Source organism: Fukomys damarensis, unplaced genomic scaffold (assembly GCF_012274545.1).
Source record: "Fukomys damarensis isolate Sample0158 unplaced genomic scaffold, DMR_v1.0_HiC HiC_scaffold_19, whole genome shotgun sequence".
In the NCBI taxonomy this organism is placed as follows: domain Eukaryota; kingdom Metazoa; phylum Chordata; class Mammalia; order Rodentia; family Bathyergidae; genus Fukomys; species Fukomys damarensis.
In genome coordinates, this window is record NW_022900931.1 from 7275608 (window position 1) to 7294701 (window position 19094).

Here is a 19094-nt window from a genome sequence, read left to right on the forward strand (position 1 = left end):
GGACCGCGCGGCCGGGTCGCGCTGCGCAGGGTGGGGGGCGCCGAGGTTCCCGCCTTCGCTGCGCCCCGGGTACCTTTTCATTGCGGCGCTTTTCCGGGTCTGTGCGAACGCCTCGTATCCAGATGAATCCCTGGGTCTCCTCAGGGAAAGAGATGCACCTGGACGGAAAGCGCGACAGCCCGAATGCCATCCGCTTTGCAGGGGCCTTGTGTAGATTTGAAACTTGACAGCCCAGAAAGTGTCTGAGTCTAAAGTGTGGGGAAGCTTTGATTACATGGCCCCTGACCCCGTAACCGTAAAAAAGCCCTGAGCTCTGGAGCTCCCCAACCTGCCGTTTGCTACCTATGTAATCTTCCACTCCAGCTTTCTCAGCTGCAAAACGGGAATAATAATAGTGCCCATCACATAGGGTGGTTGGTAAATGGTGAATGTTAAGAGTTCACATAAAATGTTGGACACAGTATTTGGCACAAGATAGCTTTGCTGTTGTGCAGACTGGTGTGTGTATTTAAGCACTAAGCCCAGCTTGGCTTTGTCAGGATTTCTCTTTTCTCTGTTACGTGGTGAAAGTGAAGGGCAGTTGGGTGGACAGTTTACTGCTTGCCAATCTTGGCATGGCATGGATTCTGTATATACAGGTGTGAGAAATACGTCCCTTGGATACAGTAATGAAATTATGCCTGCGCTTTTTGTGTTTTCACCAAGTTTCAAACCTGTAAGATAACCGGCATGTCCCCAAGTTGCCAGTTTTTGAGATATTTCAAGGTCTTTTCTAAATGAAGCCAAAGCTTATAGTTTAAACTTGATTTTTCAATAAGAAGTTAAACCTGTTTTACTTTAGAAGACCCCCCCCCATACACCCAATTTTACTGATAGAGTTTTACTGTTGAAAGCAGTTGCCTTCCTGGGGTGAAGTGTACAGCCACGCAGAGTGGGGAATGTTTGGCTAAAAATTAAACTAAGTTTTGCCTAATGTTTACCTCTTCCGTAGCAAATCAAAGGGCTTTATAATAATTATTAGTGAAATGAATTAGAAGCAAACTATTACTGTTTTCTTTAAAGCTATTTAGGGGTAGGTGTGGTGGCTCAATCCTGATGTAATCACAACTCCTTGAAGGCAGAAACAAGAGGATCGAAAGTTTGGGGCCACCCAGCAAGACCCGGCCTCAAAAAAATATATATATATAGCTAGGGATTTAGCTTAGTGGTAGGCACTTGGTTAGCATTCGTGAGACTCCTGGTTCAATTTCCACTATTACAAAAAAGAAAAAACAAAGGGAAAATATGCATACACAGACAGACGCACATAAGGAAAAAGTATTTGTAGCTTAGCTCTGTTTTCTTCAGTTATTTGCCAGTACTGTTAAGAACAACCTCCCACTTTTGTGGCACTGGCTGTTGAACCAACTGTTTTCTCATGAGTAATATTGTACATGCCCAGTACTTTTTTAATTTCTTAAAATTTTGAGACAGGTCTTGCTGACTTATTAAATTACCCAGGCTGGGCTTGAACTTGTAATCCTTTGCTTCAGCTTCCCAGGTGAGCTGGAGTTACAGGTGTGTGCCATCGCACCCAGCTACGAGCTCCTATTTGAAAAGGTTTTCCATGCTCACAAGGCAGGAGGATTACAAGTTCACCGCCAGCCATGGCAATTAAGTGGGACCCCCATCTCAAAATAAATAGAGGACTGAGAATATAGTTCAGGGCTCTCTCATTTCAACCCTACTACTGTGAAAAAGAAAAAAGAAAAAGAAAAACAAAACAAAAAAGACTTTGGCCTGGTATTTAGCTCAGTGGTTCTGCCAATTGCCTCTCAAACTCAAGGACCTGAGTTTGATCCCCTGTACCCCCCTAAAAAAAACTTCCCAAAGTCACATCCGTTAGGATTGTTTAGAGTTAAATCATAGAGAACAAAGTGTAATGTGGATCCCATCACCCAAAAGTATGTATTGTAGACTTTTCATGTTCTTAGTAATCTGCCAAATGCTATGCAGGAGGGATTTTAAAAAGTCTAAAAATGAATCTCAATGCATTAAGGGCAAAACCATAAATTTTGGGTCACCCGGTAGTAATTACTGGTACTTCTTAATAACTTCATTTACTCATTCCGCAGACTTTTGTTCAAGGCTTGAAATGTGCCAGCTGTTTCTCTGAGCGGAGATCATTGAGATACCATCTTTGCTCTCAGGCTAGTAGTTTAATGGGAGAGGCAGAAAGTGACAGATGATTTTAAGAAACAGAAATAAAATCTGGTTGCAAACCCAGAGTTGTAAGAGCATTGGGAGAGCTTTTCCTTTGGAGGTGTGAAAGCTTCATGTAGCTGGGCATGGCACATGCCTTTAAGCCCAGCATTTGGGAGGCTGAGCAAGAGGATCACCATGAGTTGGAGGCCAGCCCGGGCTACAATAGTGAGTTAGATTAAGGCCAGCGGGCCCTATCTACAAAGTGAGACAATGTCTTAAAAAAAAAAAAAAAAAAAAAGGCTTGCTTGATTCTGATAAAGATGATCCCAAACAGGCTCCTGACAAACCTGACAGCAGTTAGCAGCCCTAGGGAAGAGGAAGGAAGCTAATGTTCCTGGATAACCCTCTGTTTTCTCCAGGCATTGAGCTAGGCTTCTGATGTATTACTTAATCCTGACCCCATGAGGTCAGTTTTACCTTTCCTTTAAGATAAAAAACTGAGGCTGAGGTAGTTAAATAAGTTAACCAGCATTACACAGTGAGCCACGGCTTGAATCTCTGCTTTAGGGTGTAGTATGCGCTTTTCCTTTAGTAGTGCTTTGTGGAAGTAATTTTTGTTTGTGTGTGATATTGAGGACTGAACCTAGGGCCTGCCTTCACATGTCTATTTTTTTTTTGGTACTGGGGATCGAACTCAGGTCCTTGTGTTGGTGAGGCAGTCGCCAGAACCACTGAGCTAAATTCCTGGTGCTCACATGTTTATTTTTTGAGACAGGTCTTTTTATGTAGTTCAGTTTGGTGTTGGATTTACTGAAATTTACTCAAATTTCTAGTGATCTTACTGCCTCAGCCTCCTGAGTGCTGGGATTACAGTCATGTAACACCATGGTTAGCTCCAGCCCCCTTTAAAAATTTTTTTTTTCTTAAAATTTTTGTTTTACATTTATTTTTTCCCTGGTACCCAGGGATTGAAGTCAGAATCTTGTGCTTGCCAGACAAGTGTGGTGCCACTAAACTACATCCTTGACCCTTTTCTTTAAAAAAATTTTTTTTATACTGGCCATTGAACTCAGGACCTTGCGCTTGCAAGGCAGGCACAGTGCCACTGAGCTAAATCCCTGGCCTCTCCTTTTACATTTTGAGACAGAATCTTTCTAAATTGCTAAATTGTCCAGGCTGGAGTTGAACTTGCTAGCCTCCTGCCTCAGCATCTTGGAGTGCTGGGATTATAGGCATGCACCACTGTGCCTGGCTTGGAAGTAAATATAAAAGAGATTAGAGGGCTGGGGATTTAGCTTAGTGGTTCTGCTGCCTGCCTTACAAGCACAAGGACCTGAGTTCGATTCACGGTTCCCCCCAAAAAAAGAGATTAGAAAGTTCTATCCACATCATTTTCCTTCATCTTTCACAAATTATTTTCTGTGAAATAGTTTCATTTTTGATTTAGAGTCACTAACAGTTACTGTAATAAAGTTTATCTATAGTGGTGCTCTTTTATACTTATAAATGTAGAGTTACTAAGAGATGTAGCCTGTGGACGCATACAATGAAATGAAGGACATTTGATACACATAAATTCTAAACAAGGCACTTTACAAAGTTTTTAAGCATAGGCTTCTCTTGAGACTGCAGTTTAAATCTGTGTACCGCTCTCCCCAAATAATTTGTAGACATAGCCAATTAATTTACAAAGGAAGAATTAGAATTTTGAAATCATATTAACAAAGATTACTTTATTACATTTAGAGAGAACACTGCATAGTAAGAGCATATACCAGACTTTAAGCTTCCCAAGGGCAAAGATACTTTTTTTCTTTTCTTCTTCTTTTTTTCTTAAGTGAGGTTTCTCTGTGTTGTCCAGGCTGGTCTTGAACTCCTGGATTTAAGTGATCTTTCTGTTATGCCTTAGCCTCCTGATTAGCAAGGACTACAGGCCTGTGCTGGGCTTTTTTTTTTGAGTTCCCTGCTTCAAGAATTGTTCTTGGGACATACTAAATGCTTAGTGAATATTGATTATAAAATGGTCATGAAAAAACATTTTGTATGTATGAAAGTATATATGCTTGGGGATGATAGTTGGAACTGACATAAGGAACATTTTCATTTTCTTTTTTCTTTTTTTTTTCTTTTTTTGGTACTGGGGATCGAACTCAGGTCCTTGTGCTCTCAAGGCAGGCAGCGGAACCCCTGAGCTAAATCTCCAGTCCTTTTTATAATTTTTTAAATTTTGAGACAGAGTCTCAGTAAGTTGCCGATTTGCCCAGGCTGGGCTGGAGCTTGCAGTCCTTCTGCGTCAGCCTTCTGGAGTACTGAGATTACGATATGTGCTATCATGCCGTGCTGGAAAGAAAGCTCTAATTTTTTAAATACTTAAAAATACTTATTGTAGGGCCGGGGATTTAGCTCAGTGCGACCCACCTGCCATGCAAACACAAGGTCCCAAGTTTGATTCCTGGTACGAAAACAAACAAACAAACAAACTTATCGTGTGCCTTCCACAGGGTTAGATAATATGTGGAAAGGGACACTGAATTAGGGCCAGTTTCGTTTTCCCTATTGTTGGGGATTGAACCCAAGTCTGTATATGCCAGCCCAGTGCTCTACCACCGAACCACACCCCCAGTCCACATGAAATGTGAGTACAGTAACATAGGCCAGCATTGATAGTAAGGATAAATATTTGATCTTTGTGTGTAAGGAAAGGGTGGGTTCATATTTCTGATATTGAAAAAAGTGATGTTATCAGAGGGATAGATAGGCAGTTAACATGAGCTATAGCGTCTGGGTTGGAATCTAGGCTCTGCTTGTGTGCTGTAGGGGTGTATGACATACTTTTGTCCTCTCTCTGTCTTACTAGATGTAAAATGGGGATAATAAAGGTGCCTACTTTATATTGCTGTGGTGAGAAGTAAGTAAATAAAAAAAGAGTCCTTGGAACAGTTTCACATGCCCATCGTGGTGATAATTAGGATCCATGGTTACTGGCGTTTGGCAGCAGCATGGACAGACTGAATGAGGCTGGAGTCAGAGATGAACGAGTGTACAATGATGAAAGTATTCATAAAGGGACATTTAAATGTCAGCCATTGCTACTTCAGCATGTTTTTTCAATTCAATAATCTAGTGTAGAGAATTTTGATTTCACAAGGCAGAGTGAGCCAGTGGTTTTAGTTAGCTCAACTGCACAGTTAAATCAAGACTCAGGGGCACCCTTGCAGTCCTAGCTGCTCAGGAGTTAAAGTTGAAGACCATCTGTTATGATTTGTGTCTAGATATCCCCCCCAAACCTCATGCAGTCATAGGTAGGGCTTTTCAGAGGTGGTTGGATCTAGGGTGTGTGCTGCTGGGATATAGGATGTGATGTTGGGGTTGATTCATGGTGTGGTGCTAGGATTAAGGGTGCCCCACCTTGGGTGTGAGTGCTAGCTGCCTTAAGGGTGGATAGGATGTAAGGGATAGAAAGAGGGTTGCTTTTTTGCTGCTTTTGCTGCCTTCTGCCTGTATACTAGTTTTTCTTCTCTGATACCCTTCTGCCATGCCATTCTGCCTCGGATCCCACTGATTATGGGCTCTACCTCTACAAAGTGTGAGCCAGAATAAACCTTTCCTCTTTTAACTTTGGGTGTCAGGTATTTTGAGAAAAGTAATATACCTGATAATACACCATCAAAACGGGAAAAAAAAAGAAAGCTGGGGTATAGCTTAGTGCTTCCTGATCCTAGTCCTCACTTTGCAAAACAAGCCAAAACTGCATTGATTTCTAAAAATAATTCTATATCAGGTCTGAAGAGAGGAGATAGTTGAACTCAGTGTCACTGAAGGCGTTAAAGCAGAAATTGGGTGATCTGCCAGGGTTCCTTTTGTGAAGCTAACTGCTTAAGTTGCTTCTGTTCTGTGGTTCAGTCACTCATTCAACTCTCAGTGGATACTGAGAAATCAAGTGGTTTGATGTTCTGTGACAACCTGGCAACTAACTGAGTCCAGTCCACCTCCTCAGCCATTGTTTAAGGCCTGCTCACATAGCTGTAATGAAAAGTCTGTAAGGGCTGGGGATTTAGCTCAGTGGTTCCACCACCTGCCTCAAAAGTGCAAGGACCTGAGTTCGATCCCCGGTACCAAAAAAAAAAAGTCTGTAGAATCCTTGGAAAGAGTATTGTTCAAATCCTTTTTTCTTCCGTTCTTTTTTTCTTCTTCAAATACCTCAGTTTTCTTTCTTTCTTTTTTGGTATTGGAAATTGAACTCTGAACCTTGTGCTTGCCAGGCAGGCGTGGCGCCACTGAACTATATCCCTAGCCCACCTCAGTTTTACTTTTGTGCTGTATGCTTCATTGGCTCTCTCTTCATTTTTTTTTTTTTTTTTTGTGGTCTTGGAGATTAAATCTAGGTGTGCTGTACTCTGATCTACATCCCTATCCTTTTTAATTTATTTTAAGACAGGGTCTTGCTAAGTTCCCCAAGCTGATCTTGAACTTGGCAACTGTCCTGTTTCAGCTTCCTAAGTAGCCAGAATTACAGGTGTGTACCACTGTGCCCAGCTCCCCACTCTTATTAATATGCATTTAGAAGTTATTGCCTATGTAAATGAGAGCTGGTAATGAATTTAGCTGGTAATTTCTTTTTGAAATCTGGAGTGTATCTTAAATTTGTTACTGAATTTTAAGATGGGCAGGCTATTAAAAGGTCTTTATTCTCTAAAATTATTAATGGAGCTGGGTGTGGTGGCACACACTTGTGATCCCAGCACTTGGGAGGCTGAGACAGGAGGATTGCTTGTTCGAGGTCAGCCTGGGCTACACAGTGAGTTCAAGGCCAACCTGAACTGCATAGTGAGACCTTGTCTCAAAAAACAAAAAAGTGAAGTACAGTGGATATAATTTGAAAAAAATTCTGAACTCCCTAATCTGGGAGAGTATAGCCAAGAAGTTACATGACAGTTTGAGGGTGGGAGGACATCTCGGGTGTGAGGATATCACCAGGTGTGATAGGCTTATTGCTGCAATTTATGACTCAGTTTCTTCATCTGTGAAATGGAGTTCATTCTTACAACATGAGGTTGTTGGAAGGATATGGACAAAGGTAAAGGGAAGTGCCTGGCATCTACTTTATGATACATGTTGTGCCAATCCCTTAAATCTCACCTCCATTCTATGAAATAAATGTAGATGAGTGTTTTGTAGATGAGTGACAGGCTTGGAGAGGAACTAATTTAGGAAGGTCACAGTTAAGACTTGAACCCATACCTGTCTGAATTAAATGATCTGACTCCCTAGAACAGTGTGTTTGAGGTGCCTACATTTTTGCCTCTGGTAAATGTCTCTTCCTATTCCAGGTCTGTTGCATAGTTAGTGAAAATGTCTCTAAAGGAGAATTCCTTGTGGTAATAATCAAGGTATTATAGCTCTTTAAATATTCTTTAAATTACTCCATATATACATATATATATATACACATATATATATATGTGTATATATATATATGTATATATGGAGTAATTTAAAGAATATTTAAAGAGCTATAATACCTTGATTATTACCACAAGGAATACCTTATATGTATTTTGTTGCCATTCCTGAAATGAAACTATAATCATGACCTCATATGTTAAGTTGTTCAATAGGTATTACCAAATAAGGGTATATACTGTAATGTCCACATTTAAAATTTTTTTGTTATTGTTTTAGTGCTCTTTTAACTGTAAATGGTTTAAGTAATGTCAGGGTCTCTTAATCATGGTTAATTTCTGCATATTTTTCACTACCACAACATTTACAGGAACTCAGAAAGTTGTCTTGTCATACTTTACAGTATACTATGTTGCCTTTTGGTGTTAGAATGGTTTTATTATGGTTGAAACTTTGGCTTTCTTTTTAAGAGTGTGTGTGTGTGTGTGTGTGCTGCTGAGGAACAAACCCAGGGCCTTGCCTAGGCTGGATAAATGCTCTTTCATTGAGTTACATGCTCAGCCTTGTTTTTTTTGTTAATTTTATGTTTACTAATATGATTGATATATTTCAATTAGTTTTCTCTTTTCATTGCTGAGGAATGAACCTAGAGCTTTCATACTGAGATATATCTCCAGCCCTTAAAAAAAAAAAAACAAAAAAACTATTTTAAGGCAGGGTCTCATTAAGTTCTAAATTACCCAGGTAAGGCTGATCTTCCTGCTTAAGCCTCCTGGAGTTCTGGGACTAATGGTGTGCACTATCATGCTTTTTTTTTTTTCTTCAATGCTGGGGATAAAATCCAAACACTATCTTACTAAGCTACATCCCTAGCCCATTAACGTAGTCTTTTTGAGTTTGCTATATGCACATTGTCTTTATTTTGAGGTAGGGAAAGAGAATTTAGAAATTACAAGTAAGGGTCATTTTCTTTCCCCATATCAGTGAAAATCACTTTTTCTGAGTTAAAGCTTCTGTTTCTGAGCCTTTTAGTCTTTAAACCTGACATTGCAGGTTTATTTCCTAAGGTCATGACATTGATGACAATGATATAGTATTTTATCCTATTTTATAACTTCAGTTATAAAACTATTTCACATTGTCGCCTTACTATTTCCTTTCTGTTCGTACTCTTTTTATGGGGGGGTGAGGGTGGTCAGGAATGGAATAGGGAACCAAGAATATGATGAAATCATACACTAATGGTTGAAAATGAAATGAATTTAGATTTTCTTTACCCAGAACTTGTCCATAGGATGGTATGGTTTATTTTTATAGTAGTCATTATGTTTGTTTGTTTGTTTTGGTTTTTTGAGACAGGTTCTCACTATGTAGTTGAGACTGACCTGGAACTCACTATGTAGCCCAGGATGGTCTCGAACTCGCAGCAATCCTCCTGCCTCAGCCTCCTGAGTGCTGGGATTACAGGCGTGCGCCAGCATGCCCAGCTTATAGTATTCATTATGAATCTTCGTGTATATCAAGTCAGATAATTATTTAATCATTCTCCTAAATGAGCCTCTGTAGCATGACTGACCTGCCCCTTTCCTGAGAGCCTATTCTGAAGGTGAACATAGTCAATCACTGTGAATAAAAAGTGGACACAATTTGTACAATTTGTACAAGCTATTCATGACATTTTATTTTCAACATAACCCATTGGGTGCCTAAATAAAACTGAGTTAATTATAGTGTATGTAACCTTTTGTTCTATTTGGAAGTGTTAAGGGGTTTTTGAATACTCTCAAAATTCACCTTCATCAAATGAGCTTAGAAAACTTAGAAAGCTCTTTTTAGAGCAGGAATTCTCATAACTTTTCCTTTGTAGTGCTTTCTGCCTACCTTTTCTGGGCACTTACTTGTTTTGTTTTGTTTTTTTCTTTCTATTTTGGTACCAGAAATCAAACTCAGGACTTTGCGCTTGCCAGGCAGACAGCGGAACCACTGAATTAAATCCCCGACCCACTTGTTTTGTTTCTTAAAAGCATAGTTTGTTTCCCTTCAATGAAAATAGTAGGAGAAATAGTAATTGAAGATATAGTGATCTATTTTGGGTTGAATGATTCTGTTTTCCATCCTGGCTGTACTATTCACTGTCTCTGTGATCTTGGGCAAGAGTATTCATCTTTTAAAATCTCTTTTTTTCTGATGCGATAGGTTTGAGAACTAAACAAAGTTACATGTAAAGCATTTAACATGCAGTAGTTGTTCAGTACATGTTAATTATTCATAGCAACCAGAAGATTTCTTTTGTAGTACAAGCTGTAATTACAATTTTGTTTTAAACAATTTTTTTTTTTTTTGGCTTTACTAGGATTTGAACCCAGGGGCTTGAGCGTGCTAGGCAGCAACTGTAGTGCTGAGCTATATCCTTAGCCCTTACTTTTTTCTTTTCATAATCTTTGTGAAGCCAGGGACCATGTATATCTTTTTACTTCTGTATTCTTGGCATCCAGCATATTGCTTGGCATAGTGTGTTAGCAGGTTCTCAATAAATACTTGATGAATGAATGAAACCCCTTCTGCTCAAAGGGCAGTGCTCTGAACATTTACCTCTTTTGACCCTTCTCCATTGTTGGTGGGAGTGCAGACTGGTGCAACCACTATGGAAATCAATATGGAGATACCTCAAAGAGCTGGGACTAGAGGTTCCATTTGACCCAGCCATAGCTCTGCTGGGTATCTTTCCAAAAGAATTAAAAGAATCATATCACAGTGACATATGTGCACCTATGTTTATAGCAGCACAGTTTGTAATAGCTAAAACTTGGAAACAGCCCATTTGACCATCAGTTGGAAACTGGATAAAGAAGATGTGGTTTTTCTATAAAGTGGAATACTACTCAGCCATAAAGAATGAGAAATTAGAGTCATTCATAGGAAAATGAATACATTTTGAGGATATACTCCTAAGTGAAATAAATAAGTCACATGTATAAATACCGAATAGTTTTTCTGGTGTGAAAAACTATAATAGTACTCAAGATCCTAATGGGACAATTAACAATGCGAAATAGGAAGAAAAGGGCTAAAGGTGTAGGGCAAGTGGGAAGGGTAGGGGAAGAGGAATAAGGGAAAAGAAAAAAATGAGAAAATGAAAAAATCGAATTAAAGTGTTTGTAAATGGGGAGGGGAAGAGGGGGTGAAGGGAGGGTAGGGACAAGGGGAAAAAATGAGAACCAAGACCTGTCATGTAAAGGTACAAGATCCCTGTAGTGAATGTAACTGTACTGTATACCTAGAATGTACCAATAAACTCAATAAAAAGAGAAAAAAACCCCAAAAACATTTACCTCCTTTGACTTATATTCCCTTGAACATGGTGGGTTGAGACTTTACCAACTTGTTACTTGAACTTTGGTCTATAAAAGATTGGAGCTAGATGAAGTTGAGGGCGATGAACAGCATGAACAGCTTAACTGGAAAGAGAACAATACAGCATGCAAAATAAATTATAAGATCCTAGTACTGTGGATTCCTTCTTCCCTCTCCTCCCTTTCTTTCACTATTCTGGGATTGAACCCAGGGCCTTTGTGCTGAACTATATCCTCAGCCCTTGTTTTATTTTGAGACAGGGTTTCACTAAGTTGCCCAGGCTTGGCTTCAGTTTACCATCTCTTGCCTCAGTCTCTCGGAGTACTGGGATTACAGGCATGTGCCACTTGGGGCAGTCCTCCTGTCTTAGCTGCTGCTGCTGCTGCTTCTTTTTTTTTTTTGGTACCAGGGATCAAACTTGGGACCTTGTGCCTTGGAGGCAGGTGGCAAAACCACTGATTTAAATCCCTGGCCCCTGTCTTAGCTTCTTGAGTGCTGAGATTACAGGCATGCGCCACTATGTCCATCTCCTCTGGATTTTCTAACCTTCTCCTTTCTGTTATCTAGCCCATATTCTGCCAAAATCATTTTCAATGTGGTCACCACTGACTTGTATGTTGTATTTTTCCATAGTTTAGTGAAACAATAACTCATCTTCTGTTACTAAGGCAAGAAACTTGTAGTCATCTTTCTCACTTCATGGAATCCAGTTACAGTGGTGCCTTGGTTCAAGAATTTAATTCTTTCCACAATTCTGGTTGCAAACTGAAATGGATAGGAATTGAATCAAATTCAATGGTTAGGTTCAGTGTTGACCTTATGGGAAAATTTGATTATTATCAAATTAAATCAAATTAAAGTTTGATTATTTGGTTCCTATCCAATTCGGTTTGCACCCAGACTTGTGGAAAGAAGTTCGTGAATGGAAGAACCACTTGTATCTTCAAATTCTTTTCTGTTTTCAGAATATAATAATCTCATCACTCCTTAAGATCTTCACCATAATTACCTTTGTTTAAATTATCTGTGTAGTTTAATTTGCTATGGCTGCTGTAACAAGTAACTATATTGGTGGCTTTTAACAACACATTTATTCTCTTAGGCATGTGAAATTGGTTTCTCTAGGCTAAACATAGTGTCACTGGGGCTGTATTCTTTCAGAAGCTTTAGAGGAGTCTTGTTTACCTTTTACAGCTTGTTAGCTACTGGCATTTCTTGGTTTGTGGTATCATCCCTTCAACCTTCAAATCACTGTTAGTCTGTTTCTCTGTTTTTGTCAGATCTTTGCCTCCCTCTCTTACAGGGCCATGCAATTGCATTTAGGGCCTGTCTGGATAATCCAGGCTAATCTCCCTGTGTCAAATCCTTAACTTATATCTGCAAGGATCTCCCTCTTCTTCTAAAAATTTTCTTTATAGGATGATATTCACAGGTGCCAGGTCCCCCTTGGGGGTATTTTCAGCCAACTGTAGTCTGCTCACTGGTCCCTAGAGATTTTTTTTTTGCCCTACGTGTGAAGTACAGTACAGTCATGCAATTCCACAGTCCCCAAAAGTACTAACCCACTGCAGCATCAACGCAAGTCTAAGATATCATCTTAAATATCAGCTCCAGAATGTAAATTCTCTTCATGTAAATCACGTGTTATCTGTTCTCAGAATACAATATTGTGGGGCATATATCATAGGCATAGTATAGCAGTTATAGACATTCCCGTTTCAGAAGAGAGAAAATGCGAGGAATGAATGGGTCACTGACCTGTGATGTCAACATCCAGCAGGGAAATTATTAGGTTTTAAATCCCAGAAGTAATTCTCTGTGGCTCGAGACTGTTTTCTGGGCCTGTGTCTGTGGCCTCTGCTCTCAGATTACCTGAATAGGTTTTTCTACTTCAGTTGTTAAAAATTGTCATAATAGGGCCAGGGATTTTGCTGAGTGGTTGCATCGCCTATCTTGCAAGAAAGCACAAGGATGGAAGTTCGATCCCTGGTACAAAAAAAAAAAAAAAAAAAAAAAAAATTGTGATAATAAATTTATAACAGAATTTACTATAGTAACCATTTTAAGTGTGTTGTTTAGTGGTGTTCAGTACATTCATATCATTGTACAGCCATTACCATCAGCCATCCCAGGGACTCTTTACCTTACAGGACTGAGACAGAATGCTCATAACCAGTTAACTCTCTGTTCTCACCTTCCCCCAGCTCCTGACACTCACCCTTCTATTTTCTGTCTCCAATTTTAGTTACTCTAAGCACCTCATATTAGTGGCTTATTTAACTTAGTGCCATGTATGAGAATTTCCTTCTTTTTATGGCTTGAAGAGTAGTTGTGTTAATCCTGTGTAGAATTTCTGTAGTCCAGTAGTTTTTTTTTTGCAGGGGGTGTTGCTGGGGATCAAACCCAGAGCCTTACACATGCTAGGCAAGCACTGTACCACTGAGCTCAACCCTAATGCTGCCTTTCTTTTTTTTTATTCTCTTTTAAGGCCAAGGTGTCAGTGTTTCTGCGGATACAGCATTCTCAGAAACCTTGTGACTCTCCTGTGTGTATCTCAAGAATTCTTGTCATTAGACAAGAGAGTCCTTTGTAGAGCCTTCCTGGATAATCTCATCCCTAGTCCTAGATTTTCCTTAGAGTTGGTTGACGGGGTACATAATCACATGCCTAATAGAGTACTTTCAGCACTAGTAAAGGTTGTCTAGTGATACCCTTGGTGTTTCTTTCCACATCATGCTTTCTTAGCAGTGAATCTCCTAAATTTAGCATCTTTTGTGATGTAGATAAACACAATTTCTTAAATCATCAAATTTCTTTGATCAATTTATTTTTCCTCTTGCATTTTACTGCAAGCACTGAAGACTATACTTTCAGTATGTTGCCTGGAAATCTCAACAGAATGTATGAATTTATTGCTTAAAAATTCTACTTTTTTCCTCATTGTTTATTGGCACTTTTTTTTTTTTTTTGAGACAAGGTTTCACTATGTAGTTGAGACTGACCTTGAAGTCACTACATAGCCCAGGCTGGTCTCGAACTCACAGCAGTCCTCCTGCCTCAGCCTTCCTAGTGCTGGGATTACAGGCGTGCTCCACCATGCCCAGTTTATTGGTACATTCAAAGCAAACAATACAGTTACATTTATCTCTGGGATCTTGTACCTTTACATGATATATCTTGGTTCTTGAAAAATTCTTCTTTTTAGCCAAACATGGTGGTGCATGTCTGGAATCCCAGTGCTCAGGTGTCTGAGTTAGGAGAATCACAGTTCCAGGCCAGCTGGATAACAGAGTGAGACATTCCTCAGGAAAACCCAAATCTGCTATTCATGGTAGCACATTCTTGTAATCCCAGCCGTAGGGAGGCTGAGCCATGAGAATTGCTATGAATTTGAGGCATAGTGAGACCCTGTCAAAAAAACAAAAACAGAAACCCCACAAAAACAAGAAAGAAAAACCAAACCAAACAAAAAAATCAACTAAAACAAAACAAAACAAAAAAAACCCACCAAAAATGTTTTGCTTTCCATGCAACTGTAGTATCGATATGATTCAGCTATGTTTTTCACCACTGTTTAACAAAGACTATTTTTCCTTCAATTAACATGTTTCTCGTGTCTGTTTGAGTCTCTCAGAAGTACCTTTAGCGTTCATATTTTTACTAGAATTCTGCTTATTAAAATGTGTGTATTCTCTAAAACAATGTGAGATTTTTGTATTGTGTGTCTCACTTTATCTGTTTAAAAGGCTCCTAAAAATTCTTCCAGCCTTTCTCCATTTCAAGTTTTATTTTATCTATATATTTTTTGGTACTGGGGATTGAATTTGGGACCTTTTGCTTGCGAGGCAGGTGGTGGCACCATTGAGCTAAATCCCTGGCCCTCCATTTCCAATTTTAAAGCCACTTTCTCATTTTTAAGTATTTGTTATAGCAGCATCTTACTTCCAGATGTCAAAATTGGTACCAGTCAAGGCTCAGCCAGAGAAACAGAACTAGTAGGAGATACAAGGAATTTGTTGCAAGGGATTGACCCTGGGGCTGTTAAGGGAGTCCAGCCTGAATGTGGTGGGGGTGGGGGTGGGGACCTCATATTTGCTCTTGTGGCCTTTGAATGGATTGACACAGGCTCACCTGGATTACTTATGCCAGTCTGTTTTACTTAAAGTCAACTGATTATGAACATTAATAACATCTATAAAATACCTTCACAGGACACTTCTGTTAATGTTTTTTTTGTTTGTTTGTTTATTTGTTTTTTGAGACGTCTCACTGTGTAGTCAAGACTGACCTGGAGCTCATTATGTAGCCCAGGCTGGTCTCGAACTCACAGCGATCCTCCTGCCTCAGCCTCCCTCCTGAGTGCTGGGATTACAGGCGTGCACCACCACGCCCAGCTTGTTCATGTTTGATTGAATAACAACTGTTACTTAGCCCAGCTGACACAAACTGACCATCACACGGTCGTCACCTGCCTGAATTATTGCAGTCAGTTCCTTTGAATTGGAATTGCTGATTCTGCACCTGCTTACTTTCTTCTCTCTTTCTTTCTTTTCCAGTTCAAACACATTTTCTGTTTAATAAAGGCCAGATTACCACTATATGGTTTGGTGCTCAGTAAAGGCATTTTTATTCAAATAAAAACCTTTTTTCAAGGAATCCCATCTGTGAGGGTTTACTTTGTCAAGGCTCACTTCCTTTGGGTCTGTTTAAAATTTGTCTGAATTCTTGGATGGCACAAGAGAAGGTTTCCCTAGGAGGTCCTTCTTGGTCCTTAACCTTTAGGATACAAACAACTCTAGCAGAATTATTTAACCATCTGCTTGCTGTAAAAGCAGCATCAATGATTTTGAGTACTGGAACTGGATCATTGCTAACAGACGTGTTCATCCATTTAAACAGTTCCCAGGCATCTGTATCTGGCTTGAGCATGTCACCCAGTGGAGCATCAAACTCCTCATCTGTCTCCTGTGACCCTTGGGAATAGCAGTGAGCTGAGTGGACAGTGACAGCAGGGCTGGGGGCCTGGGCAGGGTGTGGGAGGCTTCAGCAGGCAGCTGCTGCTACTGCGAGGTAGCAGAGAGCAGCCCGATGGTGTACTAGCTGAGGCAGGAGAAAAAACTGGACTTGATTTCTTATGATCTGTTCTTTAGGAGCCAGAGTATCTCTACCACACCCTTTCTTGCTTACACTGCTGCTACCCCACTGGTTGGTTTCCTTGCTGTGTGAGTCTACCAGGTCTTTGTGCTTGTTGTACATCTACCTGAAATATTCTCTGTGAATCTTTGTGATTTATGCCCTTGCTTTTTTTATGTCTGTTTATCAGAGAAATCAAATATGAAAAAGCAATATTGATGGGCATGGCAGTACATATCTCAGCATGTGGGAGGCTGAAGAAGGAGAATTATTTGAGCTCAGGAGTTTGAGAACAGCCTGGGCAACACAGCAAGACCCTCTCTTTGAAAAAATAGGGTGTCAGTACCTCTGGTATATTTACTTTTTTTAAAATAGGGGATCAAACTCAGGACATTGGGCTTGGGAGACAGGCGCAGTGCCACTGAGCTAAATCCCTGACCCATATTTACTTACTTTAGCTCATTCTTCATATACATATAAAGTAGTCTCAGAATTTCTGACTATACCCCTATGTAAAGTCCCTGGCATTTCCAGTTTCCCTTATCCTGCATCACTTATTTCACAGTACTCTGCCACTATTTAATGTTTGTTTATTGTTCCTTCTCCCACAGATGACGGTTTCTGAAGGTGCATGCCAGGCATGGTGGCACATGCCTGTAATCCCAGCCCTTGAGAGACTAAAGCAGGAGCATTCCCTTGAGTTCAGGGCCAGCCTGAACTACAAAGTGAGACCTTGTCTCAAAAAACAAACTGAAAAAACAAAAAACACACAAAAAAAGAAAAAAGTTGATTGGTACATTTTAGGTGTACATAATGATCCCATTCATCATAGAGAATTTGTGTGGAGACTTTGTTTATGGTTGTATTCTTAACACTGATAGTACTTGGCATGTAGTAGGTGATATCTATCTGTCTATCTATCTATCTATCTATCTATTTATCTCTGAATGAATTAAACTCTTTACTTCTCAAGTGATATTTGGCATAGTTTTTCCCTTGGAATGACACTATTTTCCTAGTTTTTTCTTCCTAATACCTAGTTCATTCCACGTGTCCTGCCATTCTGTCTCTTTTGCTAGCTGTTCTTCACCTCAGCCTCTTGAGTATGAGATTTTTTCTCCAGGCTTAGCCTTAAATCCTCCTATTTTCTTTCTCTGTAGGAGATCAAATCCAGTCTTGTGGCTTTAAATAACATTTATATGTCAGTAAGTGCCAAATGTGTTTCTCCATTTCTTTCGGATGCTAGTTACTTTGCCACCTCCACTTGGGTGCCTCACAGGCATCTTAAATTTGCATTTCAAACTGAACTCTTTTTTTTTTTTTTTTGGTACCAGGGATTGAACTCGGGTCCTTGTGGTGCAAGGCAGGCAGCAGAACCACTTAGTCAAACCCCTGGCCCCAGACTGAACTCTTAACCTTCATTTCCTCCTGTCAGTGTTGCTGTGGCTCTAACATTGCCCATTTCTGTAAATGGCACTTCTGACCACCTCGTTGTATAAGTCAGAAATTGAAGGTCATAGTCTTTGGGATCTCTCACCTGATATCCTTTCCATCACAAACTTCTGTTGAGAGTTACTGGATAAATATTACCTCAGTTGCCAGCCAGGCCCAGTGGCGTAAACATGTAATCCCAGCACCGAGGGATCACAAGTTAGAGTCCTGCCTGGGCAATTTAGCTAGAAGCGGGGTAGAGTGGGATGTTTTGATCCCCAGTACCAAAAACAAACAAAAACTTACTTCTTTTGTTGTCTTCTCATCTTTTCCGTTGAAACAACTCTACCTAATCCTTACCATGCTCTTTCAGGACATGATTCAGTGCTTAATTGCAGTCCCTGTTTTCATCTTTTCTTCCCACCTCAGTGTATTCTCTACACAAAAGTTTGTAAATTTCAAATCTAATTAATACCACGCTCCTCTCTCCTCCCCAATGCCTTGAATTGTCTGTAGGCTCTAAGCAGGTACTTCAAGTGAATCTAATTGGAGCGATCAAGCGTTTTAATAAGGAGTCTTAGGAACTGTGGCAGGTTGGAGAGTACATACCTTATAAAAGAGGCTGTTTTATACTATTTGCGCATGGGGGTGTAGGTCTGGAATTGCTGGTTCAATTTTTTTCAGATACATATTCATCATACAACCCCAGTAATCATGCTCCTAGGTGTTTATTATCCAAGAGAAATGAAAACTTATGTTCTCAGAAAGACCATGTGAATGCTTATAGCAGCTTTATTCTTTTTTTTCCATTAAGTTTATTGGTACATTTAAGATAAATAGTACATTTATATTTATCATTGGGATCTTGTACCTTTACCTGATGTATTGTGGTTATTTTTCCCCCATACCCCTGCCCTCCCTTTATCCCCTTAACCCTTACCTATTTACAAAGACTTTGTTTCCATTTTATATATATATATTTTGTTTTTCTTTTCCCTTATTTCCTTTCCCCTACCCTTCTCCTTTAGACCTTTTCTTCCTATTTCACATTATCAATTACACCATTTGAACCTTATTTACACTTTGTTTTTCATACCAGAGAAACTATTTGGGATTTACTCATGTGTCCTATTTATTTCACTTAAGAGTGTGGCCTCAATGTGCAACCATTTAGCTATAAATGTCTCTAGTTTTTCATTCTTTATGGCTAAGTAGTACTCCACTTTATAGAAGAACCACATCTTCTTTATCCAGTCTCCAGTTGATGTGCAGTTGGGCTGTTTCCAAGTTTTAGCCATTACAAACTGTTGCTGTAAACATGGGTGTGCATATATTGCTGTGGTATGATCCTTTTATTTTTTTAATTTTTTTTTTTTTGGTACTGGGGATCAAACTCAGGACTTTGCGCTTGTGAAGCAGGTGCTGGAACCACTGAGCTAAATCCCCAGACCCCTGATTCTTTTAATTCTTTTGGAGAGATACCCAACAGAGGGATAGCTGGGTCAAATGAGACCTCTAAGCCTAGTTTTTTGAGGTATCTCCACATTGATTTCCACAGTGGTTGGCTTTTTTTTTTTTTTTTTTTTTTT

At 39.7% G+C, this 19094-nt stretch overlaps 1 long non-coding RNA gene across 1 annotated transcript in view; it reads left to right on the forward strand.

The window, feature by feature from the left end:
- LOC104854112 overlaps positions 1 to 19094 on the forward strand; it is a 75565-nt gene that overhangs the window by 420 nt on the left and 56051 nt on the right. The window lies entirely within an intron of this gene.